Source organism: Passer domesticus, chromosome 21 (assembly GCF_036417665.1).
Source record: "Passer domesticus isolate bPasDom1 chromosome 21, bPasDom1.hap1, whole genome shotgun sequence".
Taxonomy (NCBI): Eukaryota; Metazoa; Chordata; class Aves; order Passeriformes; family Passeridae; genus Passer; species Passer domesticus.
This window is the reverse complement of record NC_087494.1, coordinates 7,030,258-7,051,473: the sequence shown is the minus strand read 5'-3', so window position 1 is coordinate 7,051,473 and position 21,216 is coordinate 7,030,258. Positions and strand designations below refer to the sequence as shown.

General features: G+C 47.9%; 1 protein-coding gene and 1 long non-coding RNA gene across 2 annotated transcripts in view; one reads left to right on the top strand and one right to left on the bottom strand.

Moving 5' to 3' along the window:
• LOC135284517 (zinc finger protein 271-like) overlaps positions 1 to 21,216 on the bottom strand; it is a 523,404-nt gene that overhangs the window by 104,508 nt on the left and 397,680 nt on the right. The window lies entirely within an intron of this gene.
• LOC135284626 (uncharacterized) lies at positions 17,501 to 21,130 on the top strand. Its single transcript, XR_010349890.1, has 3 exons — positions 17,501 to 17,608; positions 20,306 to 20,350; positions 20,497 to 21,130. It is a non-coding gene; the product is annotated as an uncharacterized LOC135284626 (long non-coding RNA).

Here is a 21,216-nt window from a genome sequence, read left to right as displayed (position 1 = left end):
CAAAAGGGTGGGCGTTGGCTTTCACCCTCCAGATTGCTTAAACATCAGGCAGTTTTGGTGGAACAATGTGGTATTACCAAACTAATCTCTTCTCTAGTTAATCCAGCAGCATTCCTGGCCACTCACCAGACAGACGAGGAACCTTTGTAGCATGGCTTTATCAAAACCATGAAGTCACTTTATTCCAGCTGCCCAGGTCTTAAATAAAGCCCAAATCCAGGAGCAGAATCTCAGTACACAGATGGGAGTGGCTTTGTAAGAGCAGATCAGTGAAAATGGGGATATAGAATTAGCATGGAGCAATAGGGGATAGAAGCCCTAGACAAGTCAGCTCAGAAGGCAGACATAATCACTTGAACCCATACCTTCTGACCAGCCGGATGAAAAAGAATCAATATATGAACAGATTCCAAGAATGCCTTCAGAGTAATGCGTGCCATGAAGCAGTTTGGAAAGAAAAAGGAGTATTGACAGCTCAAGGAAAGCAAATTAAGCATTCAGAAGAAACCTTAAAAATGCTGGAGGCAGTACTAGTACCTCAAGAGGTTGCAGTTATGCACTGCAAAGGACATCAGAAAGGAGAAACAGACCCCAAAAGGGGTAACAGGTTGCAAAAAGAGGAGCAGAACAAAGCCATGCTGAGTTTTGGGCACTAATTCCCAAAGGTAAGGAACAATATGACAATGATGTATGTCGTATAATCAGGAAGATCTAGAATTAGCAAGGAATTTACAAGCAGAACGGAAACATATTCTTTTTGCAACTCCTCAGGGATAGACAGTTATACCTGAAAGAGCATTGTGAAAATTAATTGCAGATGAACATAATTGTATACAGTGGGAAGGGGATGCCTTACATAATTATTTGAGAAGGACAAGAGTAAGATGCAACCTGTACTCTAGTGGAAAGCAGGTATTCCAAGGGTGTGAAATAATGTCTCAGAACCAATCCACAAAATAGGACTAGAGTTGAGCTTGGCACAGTAGACAAAGGACAATATCCTGGACAGCACTGGCAAGTTGACTTTTCTGAATTGCCAAGAAAAGGGGGCTATAAATACCTTTTACCTTTCACTGATACCTTCTCAGCATGACCTAAGGCATTCCCAACCCAAACAAATAAAGTCAAAGAAGTTGTTCAAGATTTTGTTAAACAACATAATGGCCTGGTTCAGATTGCCTTTAGACATCTCCTCTGATTGAGGGCCACGTTTCCTAGCAAATACTGCACAGCAACTTTGCAATAATCTCCAAATCAACTGGCACCTACACATGCTGCATTGGCCCCAGGCCAGCAGCCAAGAGGAAAAGATGAATTATCTGCTAAAACAACCAATAGTCAAAACTGGACAAGGGGCCAACATACCTTGGCCCCAGGCCCTACTTTTGGCTTTATTACGGATTCCAGGAGACCAACAACAAAAGAAAATCTGAATCCCTTGGAAATACTGTACAGAAGACCATATAAGCATAACTATGAAGGGGAAGATACTGTACAAGTTGGGGAGGGGTATCTGCAGAACCATGCTGTGCAACTGACACAACAGCTGCAGCAAATAAATCAACACATTTTGAGCAGAGGAGCAAGAGGATGCTCCTCTCCACAAATCCAGCCTGGGGACCAGGTATATGTCAAATCCCCTGGGGGAAAGCCTCTTATCCCAAAATGGAAAGTACTCTAATTAGTACTTTTAATCACTTATACAGCCTTTAAGGTTTGAAGCGTTAACCTCTTGGCTACACTATTCCAGAATTAAAAGACTTCTGCAAAAGGCAAGTGGAGTCCACAACTGGACATCAGAAAGAACAGAAGAAACCAAGATGCACTTCACACCATCATCATCTTCCCGATATTTCTGATCGGAATCCAAGCCACAGTAGGTGACTGTCACTACCATCATGATCTCCTTGGCCTGCGAGATCCTGCTAGATGGAGCACTCAAAAATATTCAGGACCTAATTGGCTAAAGGGGATTAATAAGGTAAAAACACTTTACGCCATATTAAGGATTAATGACCAAGCAGTTGAAGATTGAGGAAAACCTGACTCCATGCTGGCCTTTCTTGTCCCACCTGAAAGCAGGATCTCTATGGCGTGTAAATTTGAAACTCACAAACCTCTTTTAGATGAGATTACTGCAGTGACCATGTGCATCCGTGACCTTTCTAACAAGCAGCATGTGAATCCATTCTCATGTGATTCCTATCAGGATTTTTGTGCTATGCAAATTAAAAGGGGAGACTATAACCTAGCACAAGATAGTTCCCTTCTTCTGTGGGGCACAGGTGGGGTGGGAGGACCATCATCACACAGAGATACAGGAATTGAGCCTGCCAGGAATGCGACCCAACACATATTGTTTCCAGCAGGCAGCTCTTGTGCCACTAGAATAATAAACCATCCTGCTGGTATGCTTAGTACGTGGAACAGGTCTCACAGAGGATTTGCTTTTGAGAATTGAATTTCATTCTTGGCATATTCCAGGCCATCAGAAACAGTAACCAGTCAAGTTGGAGGGGAAGCCGGGAGCACAATCATCCTGTTAGGGTATATCATGCCCAATGTCATGACCGTGTGATGGCAACCCAGATATGCATGGAATCCTGACAGCACAACTACATCCTCTTATGGGCTGAGGTACTCAGAATACTCAGCCATTTGTAGTGGGAACTTTAGTAAAGTAAGTGTCCTGTGTAACACTACCAGGGGCCAGTGTAAGGTTTCTGAAGGTTTCTGAAACGCTTGCCTAAAGGCAGGCAATGTATCTGAAGAAACCTGTTACCATGCTTTGGGTACTGGACAAGGAGCGAAACAGAACGGGTCACACAATACGCATTTAAAATTAAAACAAACAGCTTTACATTAGCAAACAATGGCATAGCACGGGACCCATATGTGAAATAATATAGTCTCTCACTCTGTGGTAAGAAAAACAAATGAACAATTGTTGCTTTTAGATCCACAGTACTCTCTGAAAAAGCTGGAGGTAAAGATAGAGGCTAAAAGATCCAAAATTAAACAGCAATACTACCCATTCATACAGCAAAGCCTAAAAGGCTGGGAGACATGGATACATTCCCATTCACCAAATCATAGGTCTAAAAAAGGCTTAAGGGGATGGTTTGGGTCTGAACTGGGAATATGAAATTCTATTGATCAAGAAGTCTTAATAAATGAAGCACTGTGAGTTTTTATATTGGACAGACACAAAATCCTCTCAGATCAGCCCTGCTAACACTTGCCCAAACCCACAGCCTGGCAGCTAACTTATTAACCACCCTGGCCAACAATGCACAGCAGGATTGTTTCCAGCAGTCGTTGGCTTTATGGGAAAACTACAGGGTAACATTTCTTTAGCATTTCAGTGTAGACAAATTCAGCTGTGGCTACTGTTTGTAATCTCAGGAAAACATAGAAAAAGGAGAGCTGGGGAAATTGCCATGAGAATTAACTAAATCATGCCTAAAAATGAAACCACAAAGGAATTTGAAAAAGACTTCCACACTTGGTGGCAATTGGTCAGTTTCACATAGAATGAACAGAACCCTGCAGTCTTTTACATCAACCATTAAGAATGCAACAAAATACTGTGTAATTCCAATTTTGGCCCTTGGAGCTATAAGAACTCACGTAACTGTCACACCCATTCAGCATAATGTGTGGGCCATTTTCAACAAGAAAACTGGAAACTGGCAAATTCTTAGTATCAAAGCATGTGTGCCAAGGGATGCACTGAATTTTGTGTGCAAAAATGCAGGGCTTGACAGAGAGGATCGGTGTCTGCACACTGAGGGCAGCCCTTGTATTTGTGAGATGAGCCCAGTAACCCATGCACAGTCACAGGTATGTTATGTGGGAAGGGGATGTGCCTGGGTGAAATCTGCTTGCACAATTATTACAACAGATTATTCAAATAAAAGTGCTAATGATAATAACGTCTTATTTGTAATTCACAAACAAAAATGGATGTTACTTGAGTTGCACCACACAATAACTTCTCTTGAGATTATGCAGAATGCGTACGATGTGTATCATTAAGCACCCAAATTCCAAACTTGAAGGAACATTAATGTTCTAAAACAAATGCTGTACCAGCCTAATATAGAATGGCTAGTGGCAGAAGTCAAAAATGCATCTCACAGAGCCTTATGGACACTCAAATTTGTATCAAAGAAGTTACCAAAATCATCACCAAAATAGAGAAATAAAGAGAATATCATGAGTCAGATGTCTTCTTGTGATGGACAAATCTGCAATCACCAACAGCTCCTCCGAGTTTTAGCTTCCTCAGCAAACCAGTTCTAATTAAAAAAAAAAGAAATTAACCCTCCTCTTAACCATCATGAACCTATGGATGTGGTAGAAAATTAAAAGAGCAGCATAACTGTACATATGTCCTGTGGACTGTGGAGGGAATCTTGCAAAAGAATTTGCATCAGGATAAAGAGAAGGGGAGGATGAAACAAGGCCTTTGTTTGACACAAGCACAAGCAATTCACATAAGCAAACAAGTACTTAGCACAGACACAGGTAAGTACTTAGCAGCAGTTAGCATAAGAAAAACCTGGCGGGCCTAACTTGACAGGAGAGGGACTTGAAAAAAGCTTTAGACACATTCTACCAGAAGAAGGAAGGGCAAGTAGGGAATGAGCCCTGTGCAGAGAAGGCATGAGGAAGAATTGCTGCTTTAGGGCATGGAGACCGCTCTGGCCAGCGCCTGGACATCAGCTTCAAGTACAGGAATCTGACAGAATGTATTTCTAACCCCCTGCCTATGCAATCACCTCAGCAGGGTGAAGATGGATGGTATTTTTGATACAATTCCTACATCAACCCACTGAAATTTATACATGGCAGAGAAGCATTTTGGTGGGGTGCAGACCCCTGACCTCCCGTCAGCTCAATAAAAGGGCTTTTGGTGGACAATGCATTTGTCTGCAGATTTCTTTGAATTAGGGAGACCCCTCGGGACTGCTGTATCCTGAGGGAACACCATGGGCCCTGACCTGTGCCTCAGCTTCCAGGACCGCTCTTGGCCAGCATCCTGACGTGGATGCAGGACAGCTGCCAGGCACTGCTGGGACCCAGCGGGACAGGACCGGCTGTCTCGTGCCCACGTAGCCCCCCTCACACAGCCAGGGCCACCCCGAAACCAGACAAAGGCTCACGTGTCAGCAGAGAGGAGCAAGGAGCACTGGGCAGCTCTCAGGGGATCTCAGCATGGTGCTGCAGTGGGAGGAGCAGGCAGGCCACCCACCTTCAGGGCATCCCCTGCATCAACAGGGCGTGCATTTTGTCCTTTTCATCCCTCCACACCAGAACCAGGCCTGACATCTCCTCCTCTGCAGTTTTTCCACTTAGGACGTCATCTCACGCTTGGCCAATGCATCAGATGAGGCCGCAATGGCTTCTGATACCACCTCCATACCAATCACAGCTCCACTGTGTGCTGTTCCTCTTTCACAGGTTAACTTCCCATCAATTGACCAATCCATTGTTTCTCTCAAGGGTCACATTCCCACCAGTTCAACCATAAGGTTTTCTTCCCTGTCTGTTCTTCATTATCTTGCTGACATGCACAACAGCAGATCAAATGTGGCAGGGCCTTAGACACGACTTGGCTCCTGACACACGGGCTCCTTGTGCCACTGCTGGCCTTCCGTGTGCTCAGCAGGATCTGTACCTGCACAGTGTTGTGGAACTGCACCTTCAGCAGAGGGACCGTGCCAGCCTGAGCTGCCCTCGTTCCTCTGGGTCTGTGCACAAAACACGGCGTGGCAGAGAAGGGCAGCAGGGGCCTGTGTGTCCCAGGGCCCCGGATTTGTTCTGCTGCAGCTCCACAGGGATGCAGGCAAAGTGAAGGAGCCAAACTGTTTAGTAATGGCAGGGGAAGCAAAGGAATGAGCTGGGAGGGGGAAAAGGGGAAGGGCGGGATCTGAGGACTAGAGGGAAAGAGCCATGAACAGGGAGGGAGAATGGAGGGAAAAAGAAGGGATGGGCAGAGTCCGAGGGTTGGAGGGAGGGATCTGTCTATAAGCAGGGAGAGGGCTGAAGCCATGCAAGTTTCCCACAGGCTCAGCTGTGCCAATCACGAGCTGTGCCTGGAGCTCCAGCTGGTCTCTTCTGGTCTCAAGGCAGTCTCATCTTCCATGGCATTTGCAGGTCTTCTACAAACACTGGTTCTTCTGAGCCAGTTCTGCAGCTCTCCCACTGACTATCTGTTGAATTACTATGTTTGCCTGGGAAGGGCTGTCACCTCTCCTCAGGGCTTGAAGGGCTGGAAGGGAGAGGAACAGAGCCACAGTCAGAGCCTGGATCTGTGGGAATCCTAGGAGACCTTTCTGCCAGGGCCATCCCACCCAGCTCTTGCCATGGCCACAAGAGAGGGGGTGTCAACTGGATCAGCTGGCCACCCAATCTGCCCCACCACTCCTCCCCTTTCAGGCCATTCCCACTGACTAAGAAGGTGTCTTATTCTTTTCCATCGGTGTTCTTCCGCCTGTGGGTTCAAGGGTATTGTGGTTGGCAGCCACTCCAGAATGCCTAGTTCATTCTTCATTCTTGTTTCGGCAAGAACCCCTTGTGTGAGGACACGAGGCTTGACTCCATTTTCATCAGAAGGCTGATTTATTATGTTATATATTATACTAAAATACTACATTACAACTATACTAAAAGAACAGAGAGAAGAGATCAGAAGGCTACAAAGACAAGAATAGAATAGGAATGAATAACAAAAATCCTGTGACTGCTCACAGCCTTGGCACAGGTGGCTGTGATTGGTCACTGATTTAAAACAATCCACGTGGACCAATGGAAGATGCACCTGTGGCATTCCACAGCAGCAGATAGTTATTGTTTACATTTCTTTCCTGAGGTTCTCAGTTCCTCAGGACAGGAAAAATCCTAGCAGAGGTTTTTTTCACTAAAATATCATGGCAACAGTTGTCTTCACGTCAGGGGAGATCTCAAAGGTATCAGTCAGCTCTAACCCTTTTTTATAGTCCTTTTGAAATGGGGGAAGGGGACCCATTTCAAAATAGTCTATTGATAAAGGGTACAAGGAGTCCATCAGTAGTCCATCAGGAGCAGGTGTCGTCAGCAGCAGATGTCGTAGGCAGGAACCATTGTCTTCTCAGTCCAGTGGTCGCTTGCAAAACTTGCTCCGGTCCCCACGCACACCTTTCCTCACCCTACGGTGGGGATTTCACTCTCAATCCTTTTGGGAAGAAGAGGGGAGCTTTTCCATATAGGGGTAGCATGTCTCAGTCCTTGAGGGAGAACCCTCTCCCATCTCAGTCCCTCTGTCATGGTGGATGATGTATGGGGAATGGAGGGTCTTTTAGTGGTGATCTCTGGGAAGGTCCTTCCAGAGAGAAAGTCCAGCCAAGTCAGAAGGGTGGAGAAATTCCAGCACTAGTGTTGCTAGGTGATGCAGGCGAAGGAGAGCACACTGCCCCTTCTTGGGTGCAGTGTTCCGTGAGTTGAGCAAACACACCCGTAGGCAATAATCTGTCTTGGTGGACCAGACAGACCTGGATTTTCAGAACAGGATCTTTCCCTTTCCCCGGTGGTCTTGGCTTTCATGACGATCGAGAGGCAAAAAATGAGGGAAGTTTCGGACAGACTCTCACAGACGGTTGTGAGGCAAAGGAAGGGAACTCCAGACTGTCTCTCACACATGCCATGTGCCAGGCAGGATTTGGTGTCACCCAGGTGCCCTCAGCCCCAGGCTGGCAGAGCTCCAGGCCCAGGACAGCTGCCCCTGGCCCCTTTCCCAGCTCCATGTTGGCCACAGGCCTTGCCCAGAGCCAGACACCACTGGCAGCTTTCCCCCTTTGGCCACGCACAATTCCCTCACGCTGAGTGGCACCAGTGGCACCCAGCTTGCCTGCCTGAGCCCTGAGATCCGCCAGCCTCTTCCAGGGCACCCTGAAACCCGTTCTACCCAAAAGGATGGCAGCAGCCCCTGTCCTCCGGCCCCCTTGGGAATATTGCCTGCTGGGGGTCTATGTACAAATCACCAACAGGATGGGACTGCTGTGGAACACACCTCGAGCTGTTTATTTGCCAGCATAAGTCTCATTACATGGTTATGACAATGGGAAGATTGCAGCGGCTCATGTCCCTGACAGCAGACCGAGAACTCAGTGTTACAACTCCAAGGTTTTTTTGGCCAATCACACAAAGCAAAAGCATATTGACAGTAGCTCTATCCAACCACTAGAAAAACATGTACCTTTGTTTAAAATAATGCTCCTGATTTTGAATACAATACCGCCTTGTAAGCCTTAAAATGCAATCCACAGAGCTCCAGTATTAAGCTTAGAACTTCCTAATCTCTTGCCCAATATACCTTTCTGTAGCTTAGGGAGTTCTTCTAGCCAAGCATTAATACACTGACCACTGTTCTATTTCTCCTTACTTTTCTACTTCTAACATTACTTTTCTGCTAACAAACCTTAGGGCTACCACTTAGCTCTAATCACAGTTCTGCTGTCTCTGAGGCCTGCCTTTTGCAGCTTTTCCAAAATCCTCTGGCTCTGAGCATTCCCACAGAGGATGTGGCAGGGAGCTCTTGGCAAAGCTGTTCAGCCCTTCTGAGCCTGGGGGCTGCAGCTGCCCTCAGGCTGCCAGGGAGAACAGCAGCAGCCTCTTGCAGCAGCTGCAGCCTCCCGCAGCTGCCTCCCGAGCCTCCTTTGCTCCAGGCTGAACACGCCCGGCTCCCTCAGCTGCCCCTCACCAGCTCCAGTGCCATCTCTGCACGTGCCCCAGCCTCACAGTGTGGTCCCAAACCTGAGCCCACCATTCCAGATGCACCCGCAGCAGTGCCAAGTACTGGGACATTGGTCCTAAATCATAGAATATTCTGAGCTGGAAGGGATCCACGAGGATAGATCCTAAAGGATGCCAAGAATTCTCCCAGTGGTGTTCAAATGTAGAGAGCAGCAGAAGAAAGGAAGACATTTTCGGTATCAGAGCATCAAACTGCCTGAATTAATCAAATTGGATGAAGAAACAGCTTGCAAAGCAATAAACCTAATTTATTTACATACTGCTTTCCATAATTTTAAAACTTGGCTTGATGTGATTGCTTTATAGCATTTGTCACTTTCCTTGAGTAGAAATGAAATAGTTCCTTTAAAAATAACACCGAGATATTCCCTCCCCTCACAGTCATGGAGGCCATCAATGATGGATGGCAGTAATGCATCTGGGATAAAATAGTTATGAAGGAAAAAAAAAAAAGAACTGCCTAGATTGCAGCCAGAGAAGAGACCACAATGCCATGAGAGAGTCTCAGGGAAATTGCCTGTGGGGATGGATAGGAGCAGGGCAAGAAGCAGGAGCGGTCCATCAGCAGCAATTCCTTACAGCAGCACAGCGAGCCAAGGGAGCCTCCTCACAAGAGCCAAGTGGCCAGAGCTCCTCAGGACACTCCTCTGCCCACAGAAATGCAACAGCTAGAAGCCTCCTTTACTTCAGTGCTTAAGTAGGAGAATACCTTATGGCCTGGAAGTCCAGCATTAGGAAGGGGAAAATGAGGCACGGGCTTTTATGTCCTTTAAAACCAAACTGTGCATTTAAAGAGGATGAAGTAGACAATTTTGTAATAAAAACAAAAGAAATGTGAAGTGGAATGAAAGCTGTGCTTTTATTTCCACAGAATGCAGAAGTTCACATGGAGCCATTGGGTTAGGTGGGACAGAGGCTGGCAATAGGTGTCCTGTCTGTGAGGAGAGCCTTTGTCACCTCAGGTCCCTGAGGGCTCCCTCGGTGCCGGCAGGGCCCGGGGGCTCGGTGGCACAGGGCCCTGCTGGCCCCGCCGTGGGGAGAGCCCGTGTGCTGCTGCCTGGCAGGCCTGGGTTCCCGCAGTGCAGCCGGGGCTGCGGGCAGGCTGCAGCAGGGTTCCGTGCCCGCTGAGCCCCCGTGGCACCGGGACACCGCCCGGCCGGGCCGGGCACGTTCCGCCGGCACCCGGGCCCTGCCAAGGGCAGAGCCGCCTGTGGGCAGCGCCCGCGGGCTGCAGCAGCGCGGAGCGAGCGCAGCTCCACTCGGGGAGCGCTGCTCGGCCTGAAAGCCTGTTCCAGCGCCTTTCCTGCCGCTCGGAGACATTCCTCGCCCGCAAGCCCGCAGGCTTGTGCCAGGTAATTCTGCGCTCTGCTGCCAGGGGGCGAACACAGCAGCCGCGGCTGTCTCTGCTGCATTCCAGCGCTGAGCACCAGCAGGAACAGCTTCAAAGCCAGGCTCTTGCTCCTGTCTCTGCCAGCTGACAGCACTTTGCTGGGAAAGAGTCACTGACCAGCCAAATGGCCTTCAAGGCCTTCTGGATGCAAATATTTAGCATTATTCTCCTCCAGCTTGCAGCGGGACAAATCCCTTGCAAGTGCAGCGGGCAAGGTTGCAGGAGGGCTTGCTGCTGCAGATTCAGCTTGAATGCTAAGTGTCTCTGAAGAGCAGGAGAGCCAGGCAATCCCTGGGGAAGGAGGGTGACAGGGGAAGCCCAAAGGCCCCTGGCTTCTGCCCCACGTGCTGCCAAAAGGTGCCAGCACGGAGAGGGAGAGGCTTGAGGGCAGAGGCAGCAGATGGGTGCCAGGGGGAACTCTGGGCTTTTCCTGGGCACTGCCTGCAGCAGGTGCTCCAGCTGGGGCCTGGGATTGCCCCGTTGGGAGTGGGAGCAGCTGCCAGGGGCCGCTCTTGCAGTTGAACGGTCACAGCCGGGACTCCAGAGGGAGGCTGCAAAGCCCATGTGGAAACAGCCACATGCCAAAGTGAAGCCAAAGCTGTTGATTGATAATATTTCAGTTTGAAGACTCAAGGCTGTTATAATGACAGTGGCCTTGTCTGTATCTATATTTGTGTATCATGTTTCTATAAGAACAGTGGCTACCAGAATATTTGAATCATTCAAGGATAGGTTGGACAAGTGTCTGTTTCACACCAGTTGTGCCAGTGGGGTGGTTCAGAAGCCATCACAGGATGCTCCTGTAGCCTCCTCCCCAGCGAGAAATCATTCTGCTCCATCCAGAGTGTGAGGTGCTGGAAGTGAATATCACCAATTGAAATGTAAATGTTTTCAGTTGGTTTTGTGGCTTTTTGAGATCTTGCATTGCAAGATTCCCTCTTGCATCTGTTGAGTGAATATTGTTATCTTTTTATCTAGAACTGTCTTTTAATTACTTTTTTTTACCCTCCATTTCTTTCCTTCCTCTTCCCACAAATGCTGCCATTCATGTGGGGCCCATTTAATTGTCTACAGGCAGGGTTCTTAGGGCACTTTTGTTCTGAACATGGAACTAAATTTCCTGGAGCCTGTAGCAGTGGCCTGGTTTGTTGTGCTCTTGGCCAAATCTGGAGTTCAGTGCTGACTTGAAATGCAGCATCCCTGCTGGGGGAAGGGGAAAATGGATCTCTTGGTTCTCCCATTCTCAGCTATGTGTCATCCTTGTGTCTGGATGGTTTCTGTTTAGGAGCACCGGAATGAGTCCCAGTCGGGCACTCCAGGCTCTGAGTGCAGCAAGTCCCTGGAGATCTTGACCTCCCCTTTAGGCATGAACTCGTGCAGATGGTGAATATCTGTTTGTTCTCTTCCAGAGAAGCTGACTCCAACTGAGGCTTCCTAATGGAACCGACAGACAAGCAGAAGAGAGACAATAGGTAGGAATGAATTTGATGTAATCTTGGCTTCCTGGGTGCTGTGATCAATGTTGTGATGGTTTAGAAAAAGAATTCCCCCTGCTGTGCAAGAATCAGCATTCCAGAGTGGGACAAATGAAGTAAGGATTGCCTGCCAGTGAGAGTGGCTTCAGAGCACATTGTTATTTTAAGAGCTTCTGTAACAGAGCCAGGCCTGGATGTGATCCTGGGTCAGGGCAGATTCCCTGCTGAACTTTCTGAAGCCAATCTCTTATTGCTGGAGCCAGGGCACTCCCCTCTGCAGTTGGGGATGCTTTTCGCCTAGGAGTATTTTCCTGTTTCAGTCTATTGCAACACAGAAGTTGCTTTTTTTTTGGGATTGGGGTGAATTGTGTGAATTTTTACTTCTTGTGTAACATAATTGTAGCTGATGAGGACTGAGGTGATGTTTCATGGCAGGCATTCAGTTTCATCTGCTTCTTTGAACAGTCAGGTTGTTGGGGTTTTCCTGGTGACACATCAAGTGAGGAGCAGCTGCAGCAAGTACAGGACTATTTGTAAATCTGCAGTGCTGAACTGTTTTCCCCCTGGAGATGGAGGACTTGGGACTGTGCAGTCCCCCTGCACCAAGGCTCCCAGGTGCTGGGCGTGTTGGTGCAAAGCCTGGAGGTGCAGTTCCTGAAGCTTCCAGTGTTCCCTGACCTTAAGGGAAATGTGCAGGGTTCTGAGTGGGTGCGGAGCTCAGGTTTGCAAAGGGTTTGAAGAGCATCTGGACAAACACCTTCAAGGGCAGGCCAGACATGGGCCGCAAAGGTGTCTCCAGGGCTGGGGAGACCGGGAGATCTACAGGCTTATCCAAAAAGTCTGGGCATTTCAGTAGACAGCAGACTCATAGACTCTGAATTAGGAATGCCATCCAGTACAAAAACCTGTTGGTTGTAAGTGACGGCCCCTCAGGATGAGATGAGGCAGCTGTGCCTCGACTCTAGGAATGATTAAACTTTCAGGAGCTGATTATTGGTGTGGTATTGGAGTAAATGTCACTGCTGGAGCAGACAAAGCTCTCCCCTTGCAACCTGGGACACTTGGGAAGTTGCATTTGCAAAGAAGAATTTATGATTTGTATGTACAGAGGAGACTGTGCAGTAGAGTAGAAATAGATACCTGCATCTGCTATGCCTGCATGCTTTTCCTTCCCTGATGTCCATAAATATCAGAGCCAGAGTTTGCCCCATTTTGAAGTAGTCTTTCAAAGGCCAGGGACAGTTTTAAGGATCTGGTTTTCCATGCTGGGACACTTTATTGTTGTTCTCTTGTGGGGCAGCTGTGATTGAGTACATACATATGTGGCTGAGGAGGAACAGGGGGATTTGACCTGGTGTTTTCTGAATTCCTGAAAACTCCTTTCTAATTACGCTGATAGGATGGCTTTCAATGCAGCTCCATGATTTTCTAGGGAAGCAGCTTTCCAAATGTATGTTTGAAGTTGAGAGTGAATTTCCAAGGTTGTTAATAAAGTGGACAAAGTTCAAGCCTTGAAAGTTGAAACACCTTCAGAACAGAAGATTCTGTTTGACTCACAAGGGGGGAGACTGGGGTGAGAGGTCTCAAGGAGAACAAGACTGGCGCTTTCTCCCATTAATCATTGCAAGTGGATTTGCCAGCTCATGTGCTGATCAGCCCAGTGACTGGTTCTGCCTTTCACAAGGAAATGGGGGGAGAGTCCTTCCCTTCCCAGCCTTCTTGGCGGCTGGGATCAGGAGTAGCATTGCCTGAGAAGGATGTGTGCTGTCCCCTGTGTGTCTCATGGCTCTGGGGCACAGCACACAGTAGACAGAACTGATCTGTCCACTGTCAGCATGCTGAGGATTTCAACATTGCTTTGCTGCTGGCCGTGTGCCCTTGTGGGAAAGGCCCCGTTTCTACAGGGAGTATAAACAGGGCCTGGAGTGTTAAGTCTCTTTTCTGTGTCTCTGTGTGAAAGGTGGAAGAACAACAGAGACTTGCTCCGTATTGTGGAGCAAGAGAGGCGGAGGAGGCAGGTGGCTCCAGAGGAGAAAGATCCATTCTTGGAGAAGACTCCCCTCTTTGCCAAGCCCTACAAGGTAATGGGAGTGGAGTGCAGGCTGGAAGGAGAGAAGGAAGGAGGCTTGGGGTGGGAGAGGAGAGCTGTGCCTTCTGCATGGGCTGTAGCAGCCTTGAGCCTGATTCCTGCAAACACGGCATCTTCCCATCTGCTGCACTGAGCTTGCCTAACTGCCCTTGTGGGGATGCATGGAGATTCCATGAAGATTCTGAGCAATGTCTCTTGCTGAGCTGGATCTCTTGCTTGGGCTGTTTCTGACATTTCCCCCTCTCTGTTCTTGTGCTGCAGGCAGATAAAGAAGATGAGCTGTCAAGGCGCATCAAGAACTTGCTGGGCGATGTGGACTCCAAGGTGCTCCTGAGCCATGAGTCCCCTCTGAATCCCAGATGGAACCCAAAAAAGCCTCAATCCAACTCCCAGGCCTCCAGTCACAGGCCGGCCTCCAGTAAGACAAATCCATGTGAGGACATATGGAGAGAATCCTCACCAGAATCACTGGGCACCAGACCTAAGCCTGAGCAGAGCTACGGTGCCAGCAATGAAGGACTCTCAAATGGGAGGTCAGAAGCCAAAGCTCCACAATCTGAAATCCTTCCTGAGCCTGTCAAGGTGAGTTCAGTTGTTGGGGTCCTCTGTTGTTGCAGTCCCTCAAGGCCAAGGGAGCAGCACACAGGCCCTGCCTGGTTTGTGGCTCAGCCTCCCCAGAGGTCAAAAGCACTTGGTTGCCAGGTGCAATTTGGGGTTTTGCCAGGCTGATCCATCAGCACTGGGATGTTGCTGTGCCCTATGGAATGTAGGAGCCCACAGTGCTGAAGCACAGCAGTTGGTGTAGGATGGCCATGGAGATGGTTTTCAAATTGTGTTTGGCCCTTGGAATAAGAAGGAAAAGCTGGAGGCTGCAGCCAGCTTTTCCTGGAAAATGCTGTTGATCAGCTGCAAAGGACTGGAGGCAACATCTTGTGGAAAACAGGAGGCAGCTGAGAGAAGTAGAGCACTGCAGGGCCTTGCCTTCTGCAGGAGCCATGCTTCATGCCAAAAAGATGAAGCACCACTGTGGATCTCCAACCCTTGAAAGTGCAGAGTGCTGCAATCAGCCCTGAGGCTCCCAGCAATGGGCAGTGTTTTTCCTTGCTGCTTGCAAGCCCAGTTGAGGGAATGTGAAGAAAGGAGCAGGGATGCTGCATCTTCTTTGGAGAGTGCAGTGAGGGAGGGGAAGGAGTGTTTTTCTCTCAGACAGTGTTTCTGAGGGAGGGCTGGAGCCCCTGCCAGCTTCTGCCATCAGCTGGACGTGGACTCAGCTCTTTGGGGTAGCTCAAAGTTAACTTCTCTCCATAGTGTGTCTCTGAGCACCCCTGAAGAACCTCCACTGCTCCAAATTTGGCTGCTAAATCCATCACTTTGCCAAGCAAGGGGAGAGTGAGAAATGGTAGTCGGGGATTTGCAAATCCTGCAGGGGCAACAAGTGGATGCCTAAAGTCAGCCAGAACTTGCATAAACTGTGGGGCATCATTCCAGCAACATGAGAAGTCAGTGTTTTGTCCAGACTGCTGTTGCCTTCAGAAGAATAAGGAGTCTCCTTTTGTTTGGGTGAATAAGAAATATTCCCCTTTCTCTATAAATGGCTTAGGAGAATTGGGATCTATTATTTCTGGCTGTTTTTCTTTTAACTAAGGAAGCTTTTTGCAGAACTTTTTAAATGCTGAGGCAGCCTGTGCCTTTGAAGACAAAGTTTATTGCTTGATAATATAATAGTAGAATTCCATAAAGGGAGAAGACTTCACAGACATACTTACATCATCATAATCACAGTAATGATAAATAGCAGCAGCAGCAGCAGTAGTACTAGTAGTAGTAGTAGCAGCAGCAGCAGTAGTTTTCAAATGGAAAGAATATTTCCAGCCTGCCAGGTTCCAAAGGGATTTCCTTTTTTCCTCAGTGGCAGAAGAGATGACTTTGGGAATTTCAGCTGCTTTTCCACTTGGCCTCCATTCTCAGTTCCCCTTTCAGATGGGCCTTTTGATCCTCAGTAGCACTGGATTATGAATGGAATTGCATGCCATTTCTAGAATTGTTGGTAACCAAATGCTGCTGTGTCCATGTCAATTAGTAAAAAAGCCAAACAAACTCCTCCTGCCTCCCTCATTCTTGTTTCAGAAAAAGAAGCCCATTGATGTGCCATCCACTGCAAAAACGTTGAAGTTTGGTCTCTTCCATAATAGATCTCTGTATTTGCTCATGTTTTGCATACATGAAAGAAATGGTTGGGGAAAAAATACATTGTTCAGCTCCTGCTGATGCAGCAGACGTTGCCCTCCCTGAAAGTGTGTTTTGGGCTGGGCTGGGGAGAAGTAGGGATAAAAGCTGGAGTTGTAAGATCAGCCTTCCTCTCAGTCTGTGAGCGTAATGCTGCCTAGAGCAGTTCAAGGACCAGACTGACAACTCATGCCAGGCAGGCAGAGCTGCTCCTCCCTCAAGCTGGGGGTTGCCTTTCATGAGCTCCCCTTGTCCAAAGGCTCTGGACCTGCTGCCTCGTGTCTGGGCTTCCAAATTTCCATTTGGGAAACAAAGGGCATCCAGCCCCATGCGTTCCTGAGAACCAGATGCCATTGTGCCTCAGAGTGTTTCTGAGTGGGCCAATGTGGCAGCAAACTTCTCTTGCCTCTTTTCCATTGTTTTCAGTAGGCTCTGTATGGGTAGAGCTGTAACACGTTTGAGCCAGAGGAGGCAGAGGAATGGAAAATGGTTCAGGGACTCCTACTTGTGTTTCAGTTGTGATCTGCAATGTGATGTTTTTCAGGAACACTTGAAGCATGTCATTTGTGTGGAAGCACAAAGCCCATTTTATCTTGATTGTCAGCACAAGCATTATCTGAGAGTGTTAGCCAGAAGTGGGAGTGCTGAGAGTGCTGCTGACCAAGTGGCTTTTAGGTGGTGCCTACGCCAGGCACACAGACATGCCTTGAAATCATCCCCACTTGTTGCACTGGGCTGAGTTCCCTCAGCTAACCTTGCTTCCTCCTCTTCTCTTTGTTTTTGTGACCAAAACAGGTTGTGGAAAAGCCATCTTCTTCACTGGCTCCTCCAAGGTACAGTTGTGTTCCCATACTACCCTCTAGAACAAACAAACCACTTTTCATTTGAGGGGGAGAGGGAAGGGCTTCCTGGTTTCCCTTGAAGCTGCAGCCTTTGGTTTGATGCTGCTCAGGGCTGCTGTTGTTAATTGGTTTTATTCTTGTGAGGGTTTCAGGAAGGGTGCCATTAGAAATGAACAATCCAGGCATGCTGGAGTTGGCCTATGAACCAGACTTGTATTTCCCCTGGTGCTCCATTCTATTCTCCTCCTCACCCCCAGTGTGTCTGTAGATCCTCTGGTTTTGTATTGACCAAGAATCCATCCTGATATTTGCTACCCTCTATTGGAAGTGTTTCTTTTGGGGGTTGGGGCTTTCAGAAAGGCACTGGGCCGTTTTGGTAGTTTTTATCAACTTGAGTTGGCTGAATGCAGCTTCACAATGTAGCAGTGAAATCTGTTTACATTCTTGTCTGGCTGGGTGGGTGTTGGAGGTTTTATTATTCCCAGAGTGGTTTTTCATATATGCTTTATTTTTGGAGCGTGGCGATGTATTCCTCTGGCCTTCATCCCTCTGCTCTGAGTGCCCAAACACAGGGCTCAGTTTTAGTTTTGAATGCTGCCATGTCAATGGAATAAGTAAGTAACCTTCCCCCCTGCTGCTTCCTAATTTTGTCTCCTGGTGGCCTTGCAGAGCTCTCCAGTCCCAGCACAAGAGGGTGGCAGCAGCACAGCCCAGCAGCTCGGAGTCAGGGAGCACCAGGGAGTGCCACAGCTCCTCAGTGTCTGCACTTCCAAGAGCACCAGCACCTGAGGTGAATGCAAATCAAATGTAGAGTCTGCTCCCACAGGCCCTTGACTCACCCTCTCTGCTGTCTGCGGGCAGTCAGGACAGGAGACCTTAAATACTGTCACTCTTCAGGTGTCCCCTTGAGACCTCTGCAGCAGCATCAGACATTTCTTGCCCTCTGCTTCCTTTCTAGATTTTCTCCTTTATAAACCCTTCCTGGACTTCAGTGCTAAACCTGGCAGTGTTCCCACTTGTCCTTTGGCATCATTGTCTAGCCCTTCTGGAGTTTTCACTCCAGGAGGAGTCAATTTAGGAGCTGAGAGATGAGACTTGGAGTGAATATGCTGAATGATCTTCGTCTGCAGCAGGGATCTCTGACTTTGGCCCCTGAGTCACTGGTTTCTCTTCACGGTTGTTTTGGACAATGGCTCTGTAAGGGAAAAGTCCCATCTTTCATTTTCTGCTTGTTTCAGTTCTGTTGATATCCTATTTCCTTCCTTCGACTTTGTCGGAAAGATGAACCTGTCTTTGATCATACAGCCCTGCAGTGCTGAAGCCTGGAGAGGGAGGAGGAGGAAGAAACAGTGAGGCTGCAGCCCTGCATCTCTGGCCTGTGTGCTGGGTGTTCAACATGGGAGAGGTGATTGGGCAACAGGGCTGGGCTCCTTGGCTCTCAGGAAATATCCCGTGAGCTGTGCTGCATGCAGGAGAAAGATTCAGCCAGAGAAAGGATCTTGGCAAGGCTGATCAAGGGGTCTTGGGATGAAAGGTCACCCCTCCCTGCTGTTTTGGGTGAAACAAGAGCTGTGGGGAGACTCGTGCCCTGCAAGGAACCTGACAGTGAAGAGGTCTAGAGCAGAAGAAACTCTGCTGTTCTTCCCTCCTCCTGCTTTGAAATCCACTGGAATTAAAGTCTTTGGCCTCAGTTATACTGAACAGCCACACGCCAAATAGGATTTTTCCTGGCAAATCCCTGGACATCCCTTCAGAAAGCCATTTCCTCCAGGCCAGGAGTTTGGCTCATTCAGCGTCTAAGGCACATGTCACCTGCAGCTGGGAATTCCTTCTTGATGGCTTCTTTTCCTGGCAGCACTGAAACCTTGAGGCTTCCAGCTGGAACAGACAAGCAGAATGCAGTGCAGGGTGACTTAATCCACAGGGGATAACCATGCAGGGACTCACTTTGCCTTCACAGAGACACTGAACAGCTCTTTCTCCTCTTGCCCAAAGCAGAACCTTCGCTTCCTACATCGCCCCAGTCTCTTGAAGGCATCTTTCCAAAGGAGCTGTGAGAAGCCTTGAAAATAGTGCATCAATGAAGCTCAGATGTATCTCTTGTGCTCCAGTGCCAGGTTTCACCTCTTCTCCCAGCACATGAACAAAGCTGTTTGTAAAGCCAACCTCCTTGTTCATGTCTTTAGGAGCCCCTCAGCCCCAGCGGGAGCCTGGTATTGCCTGCACTGACAGACTGGGATGTGTCAGAGGCTTCATGGCAGGGCCAAGAATTAGGGAGTGTCAGTGTGCAGAAAGGAACAGGAATATGACATCTTCCGTGGAGTGTGTTGAAAAAGGAGAGTCAAAACAATCCCAACCAAACAATAAAAAGGGCAAGTCAAGCTGTGTTCCTCTGCAGTTTACAAAGTCTGGAGGCGAGAAGCAGAATTTGAGGACAACTTAAAGTCACTGCTGTTCTCAGGAAATAGGAAGATTTCTCCCTTGAAGCTGGCTGAAAACAGACGAGTAGTCTGCTCTATCTTGCATGTGCTCCATGTGTGGCTGCTTTCCTTGTGCCAGAAATGCTCACCAGAATCAAAGCAACCTTGCAGAGCTGGTCCATGAGCTGGGCTTAGTGTGAAGTTTGTGGTCTCTGCTTTAGTCCTTCAGAAAAGCTCCTGTGCCTGTAAGGCTGAACCCTTTTCTGTGTTCAAGTGCTGTGTGTAAGAAGTAGTGGGATGCCTTTGCAGGTGGCCAAGTGATGATGGTCAATTGCTTTGCCAAGCAAAAGCTCAATCTTGGCATGAGGAGCCAGCCTAGAGCCAGCCCGAGTTACCTGAGTAGGAAGAGTGTTCTGAACTGGAAGCCAAGCACCAACTGCACCTTACAAGGGTTGCATTTCAATCAAAGTCGTTTGGTTTTGGGGTTTGTTTGGTTGGGGTTTTTTTGTTTTGTTGTTTATTTCAGAAAAATGAGTCCCGTATTATTTGGGTGAATGACAAATATTACTCCTTCTCTAGAACTGAACTGGAAATTTCTCTGGAATTGAAAACCATATTTTCTAACTGTTTTTCTTAACTAATGAAACTTTTTGCTCAACTCTTTCACATGCAGAGGCAGCCTATGCCTTTGAAGGCAGAGCTTAGCTGCTACACTAGCAACTACAGGAAGTGATATTCAATAAACGGAGAACACGACAGAAACATACATTCTTAATAAGATGAATAAAAAGTCAGCAATGGAAAGGGTGTTTCCTGACTGCCAGGGAAGCCAGACCTTGATCATGCAGGAGGTGACTGGTGGTTTCAGCTCTTGCTGTGCCTGGTCTCTTTTCCTCAGTGCCCTTCAGATGAAACTGTTATTCCTTACTAGCATTTCATGATGGATGGACTTGCATGACATTTTTAGAGCTGCTGGTCAGGAAATGTTGACTGAGTGCTTGCTTGTTTGCTATCAATGAGGAAAATCCCCAAACAAACTGACAGTGCTTCCCTCTTTCTTGTTCCAGCCCATGGTGCACACTGCTGTGCAGTCCATTGAAGGAATATTGAAGGTGGGTACTCTTCAGTAGCAGATCTCCATGGGAAAGCCTGTACAGATCCATGGGGAGGTGGATCCCTCTGACTCTGGGAAGGGTGAAACTCCCTCTGTGTCCCTGAGGAAAACTCCTGAGAGCTGCTTCTCTGCCTCTCTTTGCAGGAAATGTGCAGCCCCCTGTCCCCTCTCCTGCCATCCCTTCAGTCACCCGAGAGAACAGAGACTTCCAAATTTCCTGTGCAGGCAAAGGTAACCCAGCCCACTTATTACGGGGCTTCCAATAAATGACAAGAGATCTTGCTGCTGAGCAGAAGTCCAGTCTTGGCAGAAGGAGCCTGCCTGGAGACCTGCCTGAGTTCCCTGACCATAAACAGTGTTGAGAGTTAGAAACCAAGCAGCAGCTGTACCTTGTGTGGGGCTGCATTATACCCAGGTGGTTTTGGTTTGGTTTTTTGTTAACTTCAGTGAAAGAAGGACTCTGATTTTATATGTCTAAATGACAAATATTCTTGTCTCTTGTGAACTGTCTTAGAAGAATTGGCAATTATTTTTTCTAACTGCTCTAATGTTTTTTTAAACTACTGAGGTTTTATGCACAAGTCTTACATGCAGCCTGTGCCTTTGCAGGCAAGGATCAACTGCTTCAACAGCAGCTTAGGGAAAGTGCAGTTTCATAAAGGGAGCAGATTACAAAAACATACTTTATTTTAAAATTACAGATAATAAGGATATGGTAGTGATGATGATGATAATGATAATAACTAAAACAATTATAATCCTTTAAAAAATTAGTAATAGTAATAAAGAGCAGTAGGAGGAGGAGCAGTAGTTTAGAGATGGAAGCAGTGCCCCCTGATTGCCAGATTGCAAAGGGAAGACACA